The sequence below is a fragment of the Mustela lutreola genome, chromosome 1, assembly GCF_030435805.1.
Source record: "Mustela lutreola isolate mMusLut2 chromosome 1, mMusLut2.pri, whole genome shotgun sequence".
In the NCBI taxonomy this organism is placed as follows: Eukaryota; Metazoa; Chordata; class Mammalia; order Carnivora; family Mustelidae; genus Mustela; species Mustela lutreola.
The window spans coordinates 152,109,483-152,131,887 of record NC_081290.1 but is presented as its reverse complement, the minus strand read 5'-3'; the positions used below and the strand labels follow the sequence as shown (position 1 = coordinate 152,131,887).

The 22,405-nt window shown below is 37.0% G+C and overlaps 1 protein-coding gene across 11 annotated transcripts in view; it reads right to left on the bottom strand.

Moving 5' to 3' along the window:
* The window catches only part of HMBOX1 (homeobox containing 1), a 198,937-nt gene extending 176,775 nt beyond the window's left edge, over positions 1–22,162 (bottom strand). For all 11 annotated transcript variants that reach the window (XM_059176907.1, XM_059176931.1, XM_059176975.1 and 8 more), the window contains exon 1: positions 21,864–22,162. The gene's annotated coding sequence lies outside the window, so the exon portion shown is untranslated. The remainder of the gene's footprint in view (positions 1–21,863) is intronic.
* Positions 22,163–22,405: the final 243 nt, after the last annotated feature.

Here is a 22,405-nt window from a genome sequence, read left to right as displayed (position 1 = left end):
GGGGGTGTCAAGGAAGGGTTTCAAAAAAGAGGCACAACTGTTGACAAAAACTGCTGAGATACCAAACTAGAAAACTTTTATTTGTCCATGGACTTTAGTTATAGAAAACAGTTTTGGGGATTAGTGAGAGTAGTGAATTGAGGAGTCTAAGAAAGGTCAGGAAATGGAGGTGAGGGCAGTCAATATGGTCTGTAAAGAAGAGATATATGACAAAATCTGGATAGGAAAATGAGGTTGAGAGAGCTTTTGTTTCCTTTTCTTTTTAAGATACAAAATACTTGAGCATTTTTAAACACCATTAAGAGACAGGATTTGTCTCATTAACAAGCTTGAAAATGCCAAATACTCATTTCCCAATTTCCTTTAGAAACAGCATTAGCAGATGTACTTAACTTAGACTTTGAATTGGGAATTTGTGTCACGAACAACCAGAAAGAACCTTTTTAAGTAGAAAGGATCATTGCAGCAAGATTAAGTTTCAGGGCAGCAACAAAAGTCAAGCAGCATCACTGGTCCCATGCCAGCAGCATGGGTCCTGGCTGGGCTTTCTGCCAGGGGACAGCCCCTAACAGTTCTTCCCATTGTACAAGTCTAGTTCTCTGGTCTTCCCAGAAGTGGTGAGAGCTTCTGAACATCCATTTGATAAATTTACTTTTAGCATATATAGCCAGTCAGTTTTTGTTGCTCCAACTAGGAAAACCGACTGCTAAAGGAATTAAAACAAAAGCTGATCTGTCAATGATAGGGTAGCAACATACATATCAGGATATCTGGTTTAAAATACTCATGGGGCACCTGGGTGGCTCAGGGGGTTAAGCCTCTGCCTTCGGCTCAGGTCATCTCGGGGTCCCGGGATGGAGCCCTGCATCAGGCTCTCTGCTCATTAGGGAGCCTACCCCCCCAACCCTCTGCCTACTTGTGATCTCTCTCTCCCTCTCTCTCTGTCAAATAAATAAATAAAATCTTTTAAATAAATAAATTAATTAAATATTTACTCAGTTACTTAACATCACTCAGCAAGCGAACTCTAGGATTATGTAAATCCTTCCTGGAATAGAGCTGAAAACAAAGTAAGGCACCCTGCCACAGGTCTCTCATTTCACTAGTCCTTACGGTTCTTTAAAATAAGGAACAATTTAGGGGTGCCTGGGTGGCTCAGTTGATTAAGAATCTACCTTCAGCTCAGATCATGATCCCAGGGTCCTGGGACTGAGCCCCACATTGGGCTCTCTGCTCAGTGAGGAGCCTGCTTCTCCCTCCCCTTCTGCCTATCTCTCTCTCCTCTCTCATAAAGAAAATCTTAAAAAAAATAAAAGCAAAATGAAATAAACAATTTTACCAAGTCAGAAAACTACCACTTTAAAACACATAGTAAAAGAAAAAAGCCAAACATTAATTTGAGATGTTAATAATAATTTCAGTTGTTAAAATATCTGAAAATCATGTATCTGATAAAAGATAAAGAAATCTTGTAATTCAATGAGACAACCCAATGGCAAAATACCCAAATGAATATTTCACAAAAGAAGATATATGAATAACCAATAAGCACATGAAAGGACATTCAATGTGATTAGTGAAATGCAAATTAATACCACAATGAGATATTACCTCACTGCTATAAGAATGATTACAATCAAAAAGAAAATAACAAGTATTGACAAGGATGTGAAGAAACTTCAACCCTAATACACTGCTGGTGGGAATGTAAAACAATTTTGCAGTTTCTTAAGAAGTTAAACGTTAAGTTTACCATCCAAGCCAACAATTCCACTCCTAGGTATCTATCCAAGAGACATGAAAATATTTTCACACAAAAAGTTGCATGCAAATTTTTACATAACTTGATTCATAATATCACCCAGCTTGGAAACTAAATATACATCAGCTGGTGAATGAACAAAATGTGTTATTTCCATACAATGGAATATTACTGAGCAATAAAAAGGAATGAAATACCAATATATGCTACAACATTATGCTAAATCAAGAAGACCAGACCCAAAAGATCATATATTATATGATTTCATAACATGAAATGTCCAGGAAAGGCAAATTTATTGTCACAAAAATGAGATTAGTGGTTCTAAATTTCACCTCAATAAAATTATGTTTTTCTTTTTTCTAAGTTCCCCTGACACATTTTTGGTCTCAGGAGGCCATTCAGCACTTCAGTAGGTCAGGCACCTGTATAATGTTTGCAGGAACAGTACTGACTGTAAAAAGGGAGCTTTGTAGCCTAGTTATTTGTAACATTTGTATATATTCTTAACAGTGCCTCTCAGAGCGTAGTCTGCAGACAAACACCTATCTATGAGCATGGTTACTGTATGAAACTGGTCCATCACTAGGTAATTACAGAAGTTGAGATTATGTGTTTAGAAACCTTGATAACAATTTGACAAAGTAATATTACTGCATCTGCTGAATCTGATAATAAAATATTTAGACTTGTATCTTGTATTTCTTTGGTTACTTTCTCCATTTTATTTTTCTAGCCATTCATTTTCATTATATTTACATAAGAATCGGTCAGCCATTGATTGGAAACTTAAAAAACAATGTGTGCCACAGGAACTATTTACAGGGCTTTCCCATTATCCTACAATTGGCTATTGTACCCATCACCAAAATTTTTCAAATTATGGTCAAACTAATTTTTCTTTAAAAACATGTTTCCCAAGATAAAACCAGAAAGGGAGACAAACCATAAGAGACTCTTAATCTCCGGAAACAAACTGAAGGTTGCTGGATTGGAGGGCGGGTGGGAAGGATGCGTGGCTGGGTGAGGGACACTGGGGAGGGTATGTGCTACAGTGAGTGTTGTGAATTGTGTAAAACTGATGAATCACAGAACTGTATCCCTGAAACACATTATATGATACTAAAAAAACCCACAAAAACATGTTTTGAAATGCTCAAACTATCTGGTAGTATATTTATCAGTGCCAAATTCTAAGGTCTGCATAATCCAGATTTTAACAGATGTTCATCTATTTTTGTTTTTATAAATATATATTCAAGTTTATAATTAAAAGATAAAAATTCAAACTATGTATTTTTAAAAATTAATGTCAATTTTCTTCCCTTTCCCTCAACAAAGAAGTAGGTTTAAGTTGGAAGAAAAAAACCTAGTCTTTAAATTCAGATAAATTACAGTTCTATGGAGGTCCTCTAAGTCAAAACAAGGCCAGTTGATTATATTTTCATTTAAAAATAAAAGTATAAGCCAAACTAAACAACATGTTCCTATGTTCATTTGGAAATTAATATAAAAAATGATATTTAAAGTATAAACCATTATCTAAACATTATGCAACATGATGTTCCAAACTGTATCAATAAATTAAATCAGGCAATGTAATGACCAAGCATACATATATTACTTAAGAGATCTCTGGGAGAGGAGCATCATTATGTAAAGGCCAATATAGGGCTAGACAATTCAAAACTAAAATAGGAGAGAAGCTGCCTAAGATCTCTGAGAGATGCTTAGCAGTCTGCAGGCCTCCTGTGATACAGTCAGGTGCAGAGACATATAAGAAATCAATGACAGCACGTATTACTTTTATACCACTTGTATAAGATTATTTAGATAACGTATACTATACAATAAAATAATAATGAAAGCAAGAGATAAATTGAATCACTGTTAAAATTCTAAACCTATCTATAAAAAGCGTTAATCAAATCTCCTAAATGTCCACAAATTTGCAGTTTGAGCACAATGAATCAGAAAGTTTCAGTTGCCTTTGGTAACAAGTAGTACAATAGAGAGAATGTGAAATGAGAAGGTAAGTGACCTGAGTTCACCCTGGCAATAATGACTTTACACAAGAACATCTTTTTCCCTTCATTTTCTTATTGGACACAAGTAATAAACCATATTATTTTTGGTCCCTCCCTTTCAAGAATTCTCCTTACAGCTTGTTGATACAAACACTAACAACGAAAAACACTGTTACCATATACACTCAATCAACAGCCTTAAAATATTTACTGTGCCTCTTCTAAACTGAATCCTACATATGTGGTTCATTTTGCAAATAATCGTACATTTAAAATAAATTAATTTTTCCTCCCAAAATTCCCACCATTTCCCAAATAATTCTGACAACATGTAAAATATGTTTGACTTAAAATTTATTATCTTGATAAGTCAGGAATTATTAGTTTGATAATTTGTTCAAAACTGTCATTTCCAAAAATTCTTCCTAGGAATCTCTACTTAAACTATTATGCTTGAAAGGGTAGAGGAAATGGATAGGCCAAGTAAGAAAATGTTCACATAATGAGTATCTTTTATAAATACAGTGTTTTATACATGCTACAAGACAACTGTATAAACACACAAATAATTTCTTATACAGTAAATTTTGTTTTTATGTAAGCTTGAAGGCAAGAAATGATTATTTTTAAAAATCTCATTAATTAAGAGTTAACCCAGTCATGTTGCTCTAAGTAATCTCTTATTGTTCTCTTATGGTTTCTCTAGATTAAAACAAAACAAAACAAAACAAAACACCATCATTAACAGAAAGCACAGGGAAAAAGAGCTAATATTTTCCTCCTAACTACAGAAATAGTAATTAACAACTTTAGCAATCCTGTTCTAATTCATCTTAATCTTCTAGATCTGAAAAGATTAACCATTTATTCAGGTTCTATTTCCCAACAGATGTTGCTTACTAGATAATTCATTAGGGTATCTAAATGCCAGTTTCTGGATTTCTCTGATTAATCTCTGATGAAATTCTAAATAACACCATTTTATTAGGCAATAAGTCAGCTTGCACAAGTTCATGTAGCCAAAATTATGCATATATTTTGAAAATTCATATAATCAAAGCTAAAAAAAATGCTAGTAATATAAAGATTGAAAGTGTTGGAATCAAGTATTTAATTAGAGAAAACTGAGATGCTAACTAAGTATTTTAAAGAGGTATAAGAAATGTTTTGATAAAAAGCAGGAAACGGGCTGATAGGGTTTAGCATAGAAAGGTCCAGATTAAGGTAATCCAGAAATACAGATGACAATCAAGTAAATTAACCTGTTTAAAATAGAGTTGTTAAATAGGGGAATAGTCTCTGGAGCACACAAAAAAATATGATTAAATATACTTCATGAAAGGCACTGGAACCCAGCAAAACAGTATTAATTTTTAGACAGAAAACGCTTCCTGATAATCTCAAATACCCAAGACTGCTAAAATCCTACCACTAAGTCAATCCTACCAGAAAACGCTTCCTGATAATCTCAAATACCCAAGACTGCTAAAATCCTACCACTAAGTCAATCCTACCATGTAAGTCAAGGGTGAAGATCATTATTCTCTTCCTAACGCTACCACTGACATTGCCTCTGTCCTTTACCCCCATGATATCCTAACAAATTCTACCAGTTTGAGGCAAGACAGGTTGTTTTTTTACTGTTTGCTTTATATGTGTATATGGTTTCGGCCTTGTTCATTTAAGTAAGAAATGGTTTTCAGTGAACTTTGAGAAAATTTTTTTTTTCTTTTTAAGATTATTATTTGTTATTTATTTGACAGAGAGAGGGAAAGAGAGAGAGTACAAGAAGGGGGAGCGGGAGAGGGAGAAGCAGGATCCTCATTGAGCAGTGAGCCAATGCAGGACTTGATCCCAGCACCCTGGGATCATGACCAGAGCTGGAGGCAGATGCATTAACCAACTGAGCCACCCAGGTGCCCCTCTGAGAACAATTCTTAAGAATAAAAAAATTCTTAAGTTCCTTATTGTTTACCTAGGCTCTCAGCCAACCTCCATTTGGCCACCCAACACAACCAACCAGTGCCTTCTGTGCCAACCAAGAGTGGGTCAGTTTGTTCCCTAATTGTTTATATCAGTTGTTCATGCAGTTGTGGAATGATATATTATCTAAACCACAAAATGTGAGTATGAAGAATTGTTTCTATGAAAAATAGAAAAAAATAGATGTAATAGTTTGGTATAATAGATGATTTACTTTAAAAAAGAAAATGCTGGGATGCCTGGGTGGCTCAGTTGGTTAAGCAGCTGCCTTCGGCTCAGGTCATGATCCCAGCGTCCTGGGATCGAGTCCCACATCGGGCTCCTTGCTCGGCAGGGAGCCTGCTTCTCCCTCTGCCTCTGCCTGCCTCTCCTGTCTGCCTGTGCTCGCTCGCTCCCTCTCTCTCTCTCTCTGATAAATAAATAAAATCTTAAAAAAAAAGAAAATGCTACTGAACTGGGTGTGGGTCTGTCTACTGTAAAAAAACTTGAGGAATGGGCACCTGGGTGTCTCAGCTGGTTAAGTGACTGACTTTGGCTCAGGTCGTGATCCTGGGGTCCTGCCACTGAGTCACATTGGGCTCCCCTTGCTCTGTGGGGAGCCTGCTTCTCCCCCTCCCTCTGCCTGCTACTTCCCCAGCTTGTGCACTTTCTCTCTCTCTCTGTCAAATAAATAAATAAAATCTTAAAAAAATAAAATTAAATTAAAAATAAATTAAAACTTAAAATCATAAATAATATACATGGGTATGGTTCATGCATGAAAATCTAATGCAGAGTGCCAATCCATGGATTCACATACCAAGAAAAAGCCTTAACTTTAGACTAGAGTTTCCTGACCCTGGCACTATGGACATTTTGTACTGGAAAATTCTTGTTTGGAGATTGTGAAAGAGGGAGGGGGACCAATACTGCCCTGTGAATTGAAAGATGTTTAGCAGCATATCCCTCCCTGGCTTCTTTACTACTACCCACTAGATGGCAACAGCAGCATCCTCACCCAGCTGTGACTATCAAAAATGTCCCCAAACAATACCAAATACCCCAGGGAGTAAAATTATCCCAAACAAGAACCCCTGCCCTGTATCAAACAATTGAGAAATATATGTATACTTATGTATTTTCATTAAAATAAAATGTTTAGGGGGCGCCTGGGTGGTTCAGCCTCTGCCTTCGGCTCAGGTCACAATCCCAGGACTCTGGGATCGAGCCCTTCTGAGCAGAGAGCCTGCTTCCTCCTCTCTATCTGCCTGCCTCTCTGCCTACTTGTGATCTCTGTCTGTCAAATAAATAAATAAAATCTTTTAAAAAAAAAAAAGTAAAATGTTTAAGTAATCAGTTTTTAATGATTTTTACTATAATCAACTTTTTTGATTAATTGATCAACTACTAATTCAAATTAAGTCAATTATGAAGGCTTTTCTAGACATAACAGAAAGAAAATCCTTGAACTCGTGAAGTGCCAAATCAAATAGCTTTACTTTATATATGATAATATCCCCTTTTCTAACACATCTTTCCTGAAATCAAAAGAGAAGCACAGGGGTGCCTGGATGGCTCAGTGGATTAAGCCGCTGCCTTCGGCTCAGGTCATGATCTCAGGGTCCTGGGATCGAGCCCCGCATCGAGCCCCGCATCGGGCTCTCTGCTCAGCAGGGAGCCTGCTTCCCCCTCTGTCTCTGCCTGCCTCTCTGCCTACTTGTGATCTCTCTCTCTCTGTCAAATAAAAATAAATAAAATCTTAAAAAAAAAAAAAAAAAAGAGAAGCACAAAATTCCTGAATAGGTCAGAACAAGTAGAGAAGGAAGAAGCAGCAAAAGAAACAAAAGAAATTTAACAAAGCAATTTCTAGATGGCTGGTAGAGTAGCATAAGGAGAAAAGCTTATTAGGTCTTGACCACACAGTCCTATTCACTGTTACTGCAGGCCCATCACACTGGTTAAGAGAGTTTCATGTGCATAAACTCCAGAAAGCTTAAATGCCTGCTATTATAGCAAATTATGATTCATTCATTTTTGATGTCCAAAAAATTAAGGTCTTTATGTACTGACACTATCACATATCATTAAATAAATGTAAGTTGGAATATGATACAATTATTTAAGTAGGCATTTAGAAATATGATTTGTACATTCAAAGAAAAAGATTCAACAACAGACCAAATTACAAATAGCATTTATCTCTGGTGTGTTGCATTCTTCATAATTGGCATTACAATATTTCCTTCGTACATGCTCTTCTAGAACCTTGCCACTCCTCCTTCAAGGATTCTGTGTTCCTTGTTCTTGAACCTAGGCAGGAACAGGACTGCCTCAATAAACAGGATACAGATGAATTCTGTGTGGTTTCCAAGGCTAAGTCATAAAAAGTGATATGCCTGACTTCCCTTCTCTCTGGGACACTTGCCTTTGGAACCCTGAGGTACCATGTAGAAAGTCCAACTATCCTGAATCCACCATACTGGAAGGACCACCAGTCTTCAGTTGTTTTTAGTTCTCCCAACCTGGGCATCAGACACAGAGTGAGCCAGCCTTCAGATGACTCCAGATAAGAGATCCCAAGTGAGAACCACTAAACTGAACCAACCCCCAGAACCCTGCAAAAGAATAATAAAATGATTTTGTTGTTTTAAGCCATTAAGTTTTGGTTTCTTATGGGTTTAGTTTCTTATGAGTAACAGAACACTGGGGTAGAAAAACACTAGGGAAGAATATGTTAAGAAGAGGAGGGGCCAATTACAATCGTTATTTTATTTTTTATTTATTTTTATTATTTTTAAAATATTTTATTTATTTATTTGTCAGAGAGAGAGGGAGAGAGAGCGAGCACAGGCGGACAGAATGGCAGACAGAGGCAGAGGGAGAAGCAGGCTCCCTGCCAAGCAAGGAGCCCGATGTGGGACTCGATCCCAGGACGCTGGGATCATGACCTGAGCCGAAGGCAGCGGCTTAACCCACTGAGCCACCCAGGCGTCCCTACAACTGTTATTTTATACATGCTTCTGCATTGTTGGGATTCTTTTCTATGTAATAACTTTATAATTGTAATTTTAAGTTCACAGATCTCCTGCTGTGCTGGAAAAAACTGAGCTTCTCCTCAGAGAAGAGTGAATTTAAAATTCGTACATATCATCTACCCTGTATGTTCTATTTTTTTTTTTAAGATTTTTATTTATTTATTTGACAGAGAGAGAGAGATCACAGTAGACAGAGAGGCAGACAGAGAGAGAGAGAGAGAGAGGGAAGCAGGCTCCCTGCTGAGCAGAAAGCCCAATGCGGGACTCGATCTCAGGACCCCGAGATCATAACCTGAGCTGAAGGCAGCAGCTTAACCACTGAGCCACCCAGGCGCCCTACCCTGTATGTTCTTAACCACTATCATTGGTACCAACATTCTACAGCCAAAAGTATTTGTCAGGAAGCTAAACTCAGCAATCTATATAGTGGTAATTGTTATTTTTGAGAGTAGAATCATAGAAATTACTGAACCAAGAATAACTAAGGTACAGTATGGAAATCTGTACCTCTAGGTTCAGATCTTATCAAATCCAAACTGTGAAGTACCTAAAGTATAGGCCTATGTCTTATATAGTATGTAATCAATATTAGTTAGATGGGACACCTGGATGGCTCAGTGGGTTAAGCTTCTTGATTTCGGATCAACTCATGATCTCAGAGTCATGAGACTCAGCTTCCACATCAGCCCCCAATGAGTGCAGGGTCTGCTTGGGATTCACTTTCTCCCTCTCCACTCCCTCCTCCTACTTCTGCTCACATACTCTCTCTTTCCCTCTCTAAAAAAATCAATTAATTAATTCATTAAAAATTAAACATATATGAGATGAATGAGAAGTAATAAATGGACTATGAAAATTATAGGAGAAGGGAAAAGAATGCAGGGAGGGATAAGTCAATAGGAGACTCAAGGAACTTACACTTCAACTAGAATCCAATTCATATACATAAAATGAAAACTAGAATATTTACAATGTGATATACAATGCAAGTAAATACAAACAAATTATAGACACTATTAATTGAGTGCGTAAGTATTCAAGAGTCTGTGTTCTTGAGTAAATAACTGGTCCAAGTGTGACAGGGTTCACTGGAAAGTATCTCCTCAGAGAGGGAAGGCTTTAAATGGGTTTTATTAAGAAGATTTTAACTGGCAAGATAAGGATATATGAAGAAATTAAGTAGGGAAATTAGCAAATACCAAGAAATGAAGGCTGAAAACATACAGCAGGAAGAAAGGTAATTTATTTGAATGTAACTGAGAAAAAGTTTAAGAATAAGAAAATAGGATGCCAGTAAGGGAGGAAAGAACCTAAAAAAAAGAAAAGCGCTGGGATTAAAATTGGAATAGCACACAATTCAAATGAAGGTACAGCAACTTCTTGAATGACTTGATGAAAAGTGTTTGATGAAAATTATTCTAAAAGTACTATGCACCATGGAATAGAGTAGGAAAGAGGCAGAAAGGCCAGTTTTACTGCTGTAATCATCTCAGCAAGAAGTGATGGGGATGGCAACTATAGATGTAAAAAGGGAGAGAAGGATCTAAGAGATGTGATAGTGAAAGAATCAGCAGAACACTGCTGATGAATTAGATGAGAGAGGAGAGAGAGAAGTATGAAGAGAAAGTACTAAAAGGGTGTTTTTAAGGTTTTAAATCTAGGAACTCCAAGACCAGAAGTAAATTTTAAAAAGGATGATGGAAAGAAGAATACCCAGACAGAAAGAATTTTAACTAAAAGGAAACAGGCATTTGTATCAAATGCAAATAAGGCCTATGAAAGGATAACTGAGAAGGAAAACAAATCAGGGAACAAAAGTAAGTTGTTTAGGAAGACATTACATGCAACATATGAGAACTCTACTGATTCAGAAGGAGAGTAAAAACCTTAGAAACAGTAGCAAAGGCCAACTAATAAAAAAATGATAAGGTATATCTTAATCCGTGCATCCACACTTCTAAGCACGTATACTACTACGCAGAGTAATTTACAAATATTACCTTATATGCTCACAACAATCCTGTGATATGGGCTCTACTATTTATCTCCAATTTACAGATGGAGTTACAGAGGTTTATGCAGTTACAGAGTAAGTTGTGGAGGTCAGATTTACTCCCAGGTAGTCTGGCTCCCAAATCCATGTTCTCAACCAGCTCGATATTCTAAGATAAATTAAGGCTCTGAGAAGAATGACAATACACATTTAAAAAAGGTGAGAAATTAATTTGTGAGGGTAAAGGTTCATGAGATGGTTGATATACCAAAGTACATATGTTGAAAAAGAAAATCCTGCTTAATCTAGAAAACTAGAATAAGGGGGAATTTATTGACTAAATGGAGGGTGGGAGTAGGGGCAAGGGGAAGGACTGCCTTAAGAGTTGGTATGTAAAATTACAGAAGTTTAAGAAAATGCACATATGACATAACCACAAAAAACTAGATGGTTTGGGGTATAACACTAACCATTAAATATTACATCTAGAAAAACAGCCATGGTAAACCAAAACATATCCCATGGCACAATCTAGTATCATAAGCAGTTATAGAGGATGGATATGGAATATTTAAAACAAGGCAGGCATATGTCAGGGAGGAAATATTCCAAGTTATATAGGCATTTAAGATTACTAAGTATTTTACCATAAAACCAAGCACATAGTTAAGTTCTTAGTAGTATGTCTGTGCATTTTCCAAATGTCCTGAAGACCACCTTATTACAATTACCTGGCACACTTATTACGAAGGACACATTCTTGGGCCTATTTTGAGATTTTAAAAATTTAGGAGTGGAGTTCATAAAACAAAAATTCTAATACATTTTCCAGGAAATTCTTTTGCACAAAACTTGAGATGCAGCGCCTTCCTGTGTTGCCTAAGTATTTGAACTCTATGACTCCCCACTGTTTGTCTTCTATGGCTTTATAATCTGAAAGTGATCATCTAATTTCTTTCACTGCCTATGCTTGACTTTTGCTTATTTCTAAAATTTCAATCTTGGTTTGGTTAACTTAATCAAGACTTGCCTTTGGAGTTTATAGCCCTGAAATCCACATTAACTCCAACACTGACATAGGGACAGAAAAAGTTCTAGTTCCTTTCCCTAGTTCATGGATCTTCTGTTAAATGTAACATATGGTATTGACTAGAAACAGGGTTGACCCATTACGTTAATTCTTACATTGTCAGATCTGTACTGAAGAAAATGCTCACTACTATAGACTTACCATATGAATTTCTGTTCATTGCCTCTTGAGTAAGAGGCCACAAATATCCTGTCTGTGTCCTAATTTACCAGCAGAGCTTGTCAGAGAGGGACACAGCAAGAGAGGGAACACAAGCAGGGGGAGTGGGAGAGAGAGAAGCAGGCCTCCTGCTGAGCAAGGAGCCTGATTTGGGGGAAAGGGTGCTCGATCCCAGGACACTGGGATCATAACCTGAGCTGAAGGCAGCCGCTTAAAGACCAAGCCCCGAAAGACATTTTTTGAGAAGACAGTTGTCACCATATAGACTGTATCAATGAGAATGCTCTTGTTTCTGAAATAGTGAGTTCTTTTAAGATGTCTCTTGACCTCAGTGATAGGACAAATGGTAGCCAAAAGGCCGTGCTCTTGATGAGAGGTAGAACTGGAAAAAGAGCCTCTTTAGTCAACAAGGGATGCTCTCTGATAGCAGCAACTAGGATCGTGAAAGAATAGCTTCAAACTACTTTCATGCTTTAACAGATCTGTGCTTCAAATTGTTGAGACAGTACAGCCATGTCTCTAGTGTTACTTTTGGCTCTTTCCATAATCCTGTCTAGTTCTATAGTCCTACTTTGTCATCTTTCTGGTTTGCCTGAAGTAACTAACATTAAAAGCTAACACTAAATTACACAGGAAGACTTTTGCCATTTCCTACAAATTATTTGATCCTTGAAGAAAATCTTCAAATCTTTACATCCCACAGAGTACCTAAACATGCACTGCTATACTTGACATGTTTAACTGAGTGCCTTGTTCAATCCCTACAAGAGAATCCTCCTCATGCAGAGCACCCAAAAGCATTAGCCTTATATAAAAGGTGACTTCCCCCTGTGTCCTACCCTTAAGGTCATGGAATACAACTGACATCTAACTCATGGTCATGCATTCAGGTTTCCCTCTTGCCACCTGCACTAAAAGAAGCACACCGTTGCCACTATGAGGGTAAGTAAGCTTTAGTTGAAAGGACAAAACAGTTCAAGTCAGCACCGCTGGTGAACAAAATCCATCTGCAAGTCAAAGTTATGGAGAAGCAGGAACTACGTAAAACTACAGTAAGGCAAACGGAAGTGGAAGGAAGAAGTAACAAAGCTTGATGAAGCAGACATAAAAAGAGAAGGCAAGACAAAAAACCATATATACCCAGAATGAGAATCAGAGACTAGCTTCTCAGATTCCTTACAGATCTCCCTTTCACATAATCTCAAAGAGCTAGATCCCTACAACAAACTTCTTTGAAGCCAAAGAATTCCTGATTAAAGCATTATTTTTTTTTCTTAGAATGCACACCAAGAAAAATAAAAAGCTGGCAACAGATAAATCCAAAGAGGGAAAAAAAAATTGCACCAGGAAGAAAATGAAATCTCAGGTTAATCAAAAAAATTCTCTAAATATGAATCTGACTTATCAGAAAGTACCATCCATACTTACCATATTCTTGTTAATGAAACAAATTAGAATTTAATTGATATTTTCAAAGCAAATTATCAGTGTGCATAAAAAAATTGTTTCAAACTTAGAGGAGAAAAAGGCCATGTGATATATCTTTTCTGGTAACATATTTCAAAATATTCTGTCAGCCTATTTAAAGCAGATCTTTGCTGTTTGATGTCTGTAATGATCAGTAGTATATTACATTTATATCCTCATCTTTAAGACAGGCTTCATAACTTAGACAGTTGATAATGGGAAGGCAAAGGCCAGTCCTGTAACTAGCCTCTAACCTGATGGTCCGTTCTTGTACGTAGACTAACAATAGTATCTAGAACCTCATTTTTTTCCCCTCTAAAGATCCTTTCTCTGGAAACAGTCTTTGAACTGACTTTCTCTGAAGAGAGTTCCCCTACAACAAATCCAAGATAAAATTGCTCACTATCAATTCATCTGACAAGTTTTCTTTAACACTGTTAAACGCCAAACTAACGTCTGAATAATTTTTATTTTGCTTATCTAATACAGATTTTAGCATACTTCCTGTCTGGCAAGAAATACATCACTTAAGCCTTAAATTCATTTAAATCTTACATGCTTTTTTACAGAAATTTTTCATGTTACTAACTTTTACTAAAAAGTTTAATGGCTGTTAGTATTGTAAATCCTCAATTAAGTAAAGCTTGCCAATTTTTAAATTCTAACAAGAAAGTTTAATTAGATTTTTCCAAAAAAAGTTTCAAGATGTGCCAAAAGAATTTCTGAACTACTATAAAAGGCAAAAGAGTGAAATGACTGATCCAATAATTGGTGTTCTTCTCCTTAGTTATATTTGACAAAACAAAATTTATCACTAAGAGGGGAATTATTCAATCTCTGTAACAAAAAAATTGTTCTTCAATAGTATTTGATTGTAGTGGTGGTTATAGAATCCACTACACATGAGCAAGGGCAGATCACCTGGTTAAGTGTCTGCCTTTGGCTCAGGTCATGATCCTGGGTCTGAGGATCAAGTCCTACATCTGGTTCCCTGCTCCTCAGGGAATCTGCTTCTCCCTCTCCCTCTGCCTGCCACTCCCCCTGCTTGTGCATGTGTGCCCTTTCTTCTCTCCCTCTGTCAAATAAAAATATAAATAAATAAAATCTTTAAAAATTCAAAAAAAAGAATCCACACGTGATAAAATGGCGAAGAACGATACACACATATTATACCAATGTCAATTTCCTGATTTTAATACAATACTAGAAGCTTCATAAGATGTAACCATTAGGGAAAACTGGGTGAAAGGTATAGGCCTTTTCCACTATCTCCATAACTTTCTGTGAATCTATAATTATTCAAAATTTAAAATAAATAAGAAAACAATTTATTACTTTAATAACAAAAATATCATTTATATTTTTTAATTAATCTAAATACCCTGTTTAGCTGACTAGGAAATAAAAACATAATCATTTATACATACAAGCTTACACTGTCAATAACAAAGTCATTTAATTGACATGCTGTCAACTAAGACATCTATTTCAGAAACTGGAACTTAAAATTGAAGTAACCAATAACTTGTGCTCATTAAATAATGCCTTGTTTTAGGGAAGAAGACTAGGTCAGTTGATGCCTGTGTTAAACTAAAATCAAAGCCATATATATATATATATATTTTTTTTTTTTTTAAGATTTTATTCATTTATTTGAGAGACAGTGAGAAAGAACATGAGAGGGGAGGTCAGAGAGAAAAGCAGACTCCCCATGGAGCTGGGAGCGCAATGCGGGACTCGATCCCAGGACTCCGGGACCACGACTTGAGCCAAAGGCAGTTGCTTAACCAACTGGCCCACCCAGGCATCCAGCAATATAGGTATTTTTTAATTATCATACTTTACTTTAAGAAAAGTTCCTTTTTGAGAGGAAAAATAATCAAAGATATTTTTATTTAAACTTGGACTAACACCTTTTGGAGTAAAATGACAGTTTATTGAAAAGATGATGCAGAATTTCAAATAAATAAGATCATGCCAGCTTTTCAGAGAGGTCTTCCTCAGACTATAGCAACTACTCTTGTCCTGAGTGGTTTTAAACAGTTACTATGTAAAACTAAATATACATAGGCTATATATGAATCCACAAAATGGATTTTTCAACCAAATAAAGATAATATTCAGAACAGCTACTTTCAAGTTCTCCACAATGAACAATTATGTTCCACAAAGGTAAATACTGGCTAGATTAGTGGTTGCAAACTATAGTCATAATAGAGCCTCCTACAAAAATTACATTCTAAAGTCTGGACTGATACCTTAGCTATCATCCTGCTACCTCTATACATAGTTTTGGGTAACATTTATCCTTGACTCAGTTTGGTTAAAACAACAACAACAACAACAACAGGACATTCTTTCTCCTCCATGAGGAAGGAATGAGACACAGATATGAATCACCATATGTGCATCATCTACCACTTTGGAAAACCAACCAAAGCAGTGTGAAATAAACTAGCCACTCAACCTCAAGTATAAACATTAGTATGTAAGTAAAACATATGTCTGTTCCCAGATAATATATAATGCAACTATTCAATTGTCTCAATAGCAATGTTAAAAAAAAAAAAAAAATTGACCCAAAATGGAGTAAGAATTTGGATTTGTGGGGAAAAAATGAAAGAAATTATATACAAAATTAGTAGATCCTTCATGAAATTAGGTGAGAAGATAAAAAGGTTGGATTAGCAGTGGGAATCTAAGTTTGAAACATGAAAATGCATTAACAAGGGCAAAGAAAGTGAATTTTAAGTTGTTGTCTGAATTAGGCAATAACCTAACTAACACTGCCTTTTACTTTGAGGAAAAATCAGAAGTCAGAGCAACAGAATATACTACTATTCTTTATACAGCAATATGTTTTAAAGTTCACAATTAATTCTTTACTTCTGAAGACATTACCAACAACTGTAACCCTCAAAGACTAATAATAATACTTCACCCTCCTTATCTATGCTAGAGTGCTTGTTTGGCCTTCCAGTAGTTTGACGTGGCTAAGGCACAGGGTCTAGAGCTGATAATGATGAAATAAACAGAAGAAACTAGAACACAAAATATGTGGTATAATATGATGATAATAATAGTTAACATTTATGATATTCCTGAAGCATTCTAGGTACTTAACAGTATTCTAAGGGCTCATGAAAATCCTATGAAGTAAGGACTATGTATCCCCATTCTACAGATGAGGAAACTGAGGAACAGACAGATCAAAACACTTGCCCAAAGGCACATAGCAAGTAACTGGCAAAGCCAGCATTTGGACATGCGTGGAATAACAGTTTGGATTTATTTGAAAGGCTGGAGAGCCACTGAAGGATTACAGGCAAAGTATGGCTAACAATCAAATTCACACTTTGTTTTAGCAAGATCTCTCAAGTAGGAGTGAAAAGTAACTTAAGAAAAAAATACTGAAAGCAGGAAAATTAGTTAAGAAACTGATGTGGCAAGACAGAAATGATGAAGGCCCAAGTTAAGGGAATAGCATATAATGAAAAGAAGTCAACTGATATAGATACAAAGGAAGTATAATCAACTTGATTCTATGACTGGATGTGGAGAGTCAGAGTGACTCAAGGTTAGACTGAGTTGGCCCAACAGTTTCATTTTAATCACGCCACTACCTTATCAAAATTTTAAGCAGATAAATTTAGTCTCGGGTCATCCTCATTTCAGCAATAGCCACAGCATTTGACTTTCCCTTCTTTGAAAACTATAACTATAAACATTAAAATTACTGCCCCTTGGCAACTCCACACTAATTGTTTAATATGCATACAGTAAAGAGCACTATAAATGTTTTCGATAAACCACATGCAGACCGTCACTGAGCATTAGAGACAAGCTACAGAGACTATGTGCAACTTAGTAAACATTATCATAATCAGCACACTAAACCCATTTAGGGTTTTAAAAAACCCTAAATGCCCTTTGAATGAATTAGAATCACTTTATCATTTTTAGAAGGGATCTATGAATACCTGTTTTAAGATCCCAAAAAAGTATAATAACTCATAACTTGAAACTAAATCTATTGGTTTTTTTCCTTTTGTTTGTAAATGAAAAAACAAAAACAAAATTATTCCCCAAGTCAAGGATCTGTAAAGTATTGCATTAGAATTATAATAACCGTTGGAAAAACTTACTGTAACTTTAAACTTACTACCATTGTAAGGGTAAAACTATGCCAAAGCCAGAGACTTCCAGTAACTAAATGCTCTTGGAAAGTGTCCAAAACAATGTTATAGTAAATTTCCAACTTGTTTCATCTGGGATCAAGAAAAACAAGTTAACTAAAGCACTGGATTATGTTTAAATAGACTATAACTAAAAGTTATACCTCAAATAATTCATCAGAAAAACCTTTCCTCCATACTTATGCTGGGCCATACAACCAGTATGGGTCAGGTGGGGAGATAGCTGTACCTTGGAATCTAAGTCACATATTAATTTATATTATTTTCAGAAAAATTTCAATACCAATAAGTTCCATTTTGAGAGAAACAGATTTTGGCAGAATCTGTTAAAATAATGGTTTATAATGACACTGAAAATCTCCATAATTTCTATAATGTGGAAAGCCTATGGTGGTAGTTATTCTGGTTTCTAGTTTGAGCCACTGTTTGGTGTCCTGTTATTTGTGGTTCAGATTCCTTTTTTACAGGTTGCATGTCTCATAGATATATACCAATTTCATATATAAACAAACAAAGATGCTTTATGTGAGTGCATATGTAAATGTAGCTATATGACACTCTAGACAAGCTGTGATTCCGACTAACAATTTTTTTATAAAAAAATTTTTAAAGTTCTACTGAATTGAGAAGCAAAAACCAATAATTAAGAGAAAAATCTAGCCAAAAAAACAAAGGGAGCTACAAAATTAATTCTGGAAGCCAAAAAAAAAAAAAAACAAAACCCTAAATAAAGCAGGTTTTCAAAACAAACCCAACATATTTTCACTGAGCACTTTCTAGTTTACCTATAAACATTCACAGTTTTAAAAATCTGAGTGGTACACTAACTTTCATTTACGAAAAATGACATCCTGGGATAAATTTCTAATTTCCAAGAAAAATAACTCAAATTTAAAGATCTGCATACAAAATAATAAAAGCAAGAGCTGCAAAGAAAAGAACCCAAAAAGCAAATGTGGTATTACAGGAAATACGGAAGCTGTGTGCAACATTTAGAAGTGGAATGGACAGAATATAACATACACAAGACCCCAAACGAATTGCATAAATAGCCCCAATGTGTTCAACATCTATTGAAATAAGCAATCCCATTCCAATACATACTTGCCGCAAAAACTGCCACAAACTGGTTATTTCTATTTTTTTTTAAATGATGAAACAATGAGAGATTTGTTGTAATATATTTTATAACTTACCATTACTGAGCTTCTATACTTCTATTAGTGATGCTTCACCTAAGGATTTGTGCTGAGAAGAGCGAAATCGGTTCATACAGCATTGATAATGAAGCCTCACTACAGACATTCAACATAAAGCTGACCCCTAAAGGCTCCTTGATGCACATTTGCAACCAGAGTATTCATGATATGCAGTACACTAAACTAGCAACAGATTGGTTAAAAACAGTTTGGATTCTCAACTTCCCATAATACAGGCAACATTTTTAGAAGCAATCATATTAAAATAAATGTGTCTTTCACAGTTACGGGATGAAATTTTAAGCTGGACAGGCACCAATGCCCTGATTTTCTACTTTTTTCATAAACCATATGACTTCCACATGCCGACAATGTTTTATGCTTTAACCTGCAGTAAAGGCTTTACATCATTTTAATGCTCGGCGCTTAAAATGCAACAGATTCACCCCCACCAAATGCAAGGAATATAGTTTACTTGTAGTAATTTCAACCAGACTACTAGTCAGAAAAAGTTTAATGAAAGCTTTTCCCAGTAAGTAACTTTGCCCTTCCATGAAAGAAAAGAAGATTGGAAGTAAGGGTAGGTGGAAGAGAAAATACTGTTTTATTTTTCCAACCCTTAAACATTTCAGTTTTTTATTTCTAAAATAAGTATCTAATACTTTAAAACTCTACATCTCACAGAATATCTTTCAGCAAAAATATACTCTATTATGTAGTTACATAGGATTTTCCTCCAGTTTTGGCAAAGTAATATTTCAGGTTAGGATGGAAGGTTAAAACACAAAAATTCTGGATATCCTAGTCCAAAATAAAACAAAGGTTCAACTTTGTATCAACATATTTTTGTTCTAAATTTGAGATTTAGAAGATACATACATCAATTTTTTTTTCTATTCAGGTCAATCTAAATATACAAACCTCACATTTTTAGTCAGCTCATCTGTGTGAACGATCAACTGCAGAAATTTCAAATCAAAGGTTATAAAACATACCATAAAACTGCATACTGTATCTATGTGACTTTCAGGGAATCTAAGATCCTTTACTGATAGGTTTGAGAACTGGTAAGTGTGGAGCCATACATGTAAATATCTCAACAGTCAAAAGAGCAATTATGCCAATTCCTTTAGTTATGTAAAGGTCCGTATTACACAAAATAAAAACTGTCACAGAAGAAGTGCTATTGAAAACCTTCTATTTCAGGCTGAAGAAACTACAAAATATATGGTCTTATTATCCTGGTGTAATGTTATTAAATATTAAAGACTGTGAGAAAAAAAGAGATGTTGCAATCCTCTTGCCTTTATAATTCTACTTGAAACTTGAGGGAAAAAAATCAGAATTCAAATTTTCCAAACTTGACTTATAAACATAATTCAACTAGATCAAACAACAACTTAGTTGTGCAATTTTAAAATTAGTTTAATGCAAAGCACTTCAATCCTGATGTGACAATTACCTGTGGCATAAATACAAAGTAAAAACAAATGCAAGTCCTTGTCATCTAATGATGCATTTTATAGTAAAATCACAAAAAGGACAACTATATTAGGACAAAGTAAATAAATAGGTACAGGAGGCATCATGTCCATCTGGGAAAAGAAATGCAGCATGCTAAGAAAGAAAGGACTGAAGGAGGAATGAGGGAAGGAAGGAAAAGAAGGAAGGGAGGGAAGGAAGAGAGGTTTCTATACCTTGCAGGATCCCAGAGAAATGAACTGGTCACATCACTCTACCCTATTAGATACATAAGGGTTTTTAAAGCTTCAGGGTAAAAAAACAGCAATCACCTTACACTATTCAACTTTGTAGAGTATAGTATCTTTAATGTCAACTGCCTTCCACCCTTCATTCACCCAATACTTCCTCACTCTTCCACACCAGCTTCCAGACAAATCCGAGACAGAACAGGGTGGGGTAGAAGAAAAATACAAGCTGCGCCTATCAGCTACTCCCCCCCGCCACCAAATATTTTCCAACAGTTTTTCCTAATACGAAATTAAGTCTCCCTATCTCAAGATACACAACAGTCATCCTGTGTCTTCAGTACACACACAGAGACGCATACCCATGTCAGCACTCCAGACCCCCACCGCACGCCCCCGAATCTTAAGTAATGTTTAATGCATTTAACACGAAGACGACGAGACACATCTACCTACTGTTTCGGGGTGAGGGTGGGTGGAGGACTCCTTTCAAAGTAGCCCCAATAGTGTAACCAAAACACGGTTCCGGAATAAAATATTAAGAACACTTTTCCTTTCCCACCTATCTATGGACTTAAGGATGCAAAAATCCGTCTCCACACCTCCTCATCTCTAAAATTCTTCAACCCGGAGTTTGGGCTGGAGATTTGTCCAGGGGAGGGGGCGGAGGCGGAGAGGAGAAGTGTGAGCGGGCAATGGGACACAAACGAGTTGCTAACCCCAGCTACCCCGGACCACGTCGCCAGCCCAAAGGTCCAGGACCCGGACCTCACGCACGCTTCTCTGCCCAGGCCCAGATAAAAGCTATGACTCCAGCTAGCTAACTCCCTATCTATAGACATTTATTCAAGCCTAACATATCACACAAGTACACGTCACACAGTTTAAAACACAGTTATAAACCCCAAACAAACCCACACACCTCAAATTCACCTCGCAGTTTCCCAAACTCCAAACAGGAGACCCCACCTCCAGGATTCAAACCTTCCGCCCACAGTGGAGGAAAGCAGGAGAAAAGAGTTGGGGAGCAGCCGACGCCTTTCAATTACCGCCCCCCACAAACTGCCCCACCCCACACCCTGCGTCCGGGTTACCCACTCGGAAGCCCCCTGCTTCCTCCCTCCTCTCAATCGGGCCGCTTAAGAGACCCATCCCCAGCCCACTCACTTACTCCCCAAAACCCCTCAAAAAAAAAAAAAAAGTGAAGAGAAAGAAGTGAGGAAAGAGACTTGAGGTAGTCCGGCTTCAAAACCGCTTGACTCACCTCAGAATCCTTGCTGAGTTCTCTCCGCCCGGCACAGCCCCCTCCCCAACGTCCCAGTACGAAGGGCTGAGGCAGGGAGGAGGGGAAAGCGGGAGGGGGAGGGGTGTCTTCCGCGTGGGGCGCCAGTCGGGAGGGGACTGGGGAGGGGTTGAGGCCGGCGCAGGAAGAGGAGAAGGGGGAGGGGAGGCCCCTATCTCCCAGTCTCCCCCTGAAAACCACCCTTGTCTCAATCACATCAGACTGACTGTCTTTGTCTGGCTGACAACCGCCATATTGATATCAACAGCCCCGCTCCCACCTGCTGCCGCCGGGCGGCCCTGGGAGTTGTAGTTCTTGCCTCCCTTGAGTAAAAGCTCCGGACTCGGCATCCGGAGGCCCCTGGGAACTACAGCTCCCGGCAAGTCCCGCGCCCATCCGCCTTCCCACAGGGAGGAGGGGTAAGGGTCTCCGAGCCATGGGGACTACACATCCCAGAATACCATGGGTCCCAGACCCAGCAACGGGACATGATATCATGCTGGGGCGCAGAGGGAGGATGAATT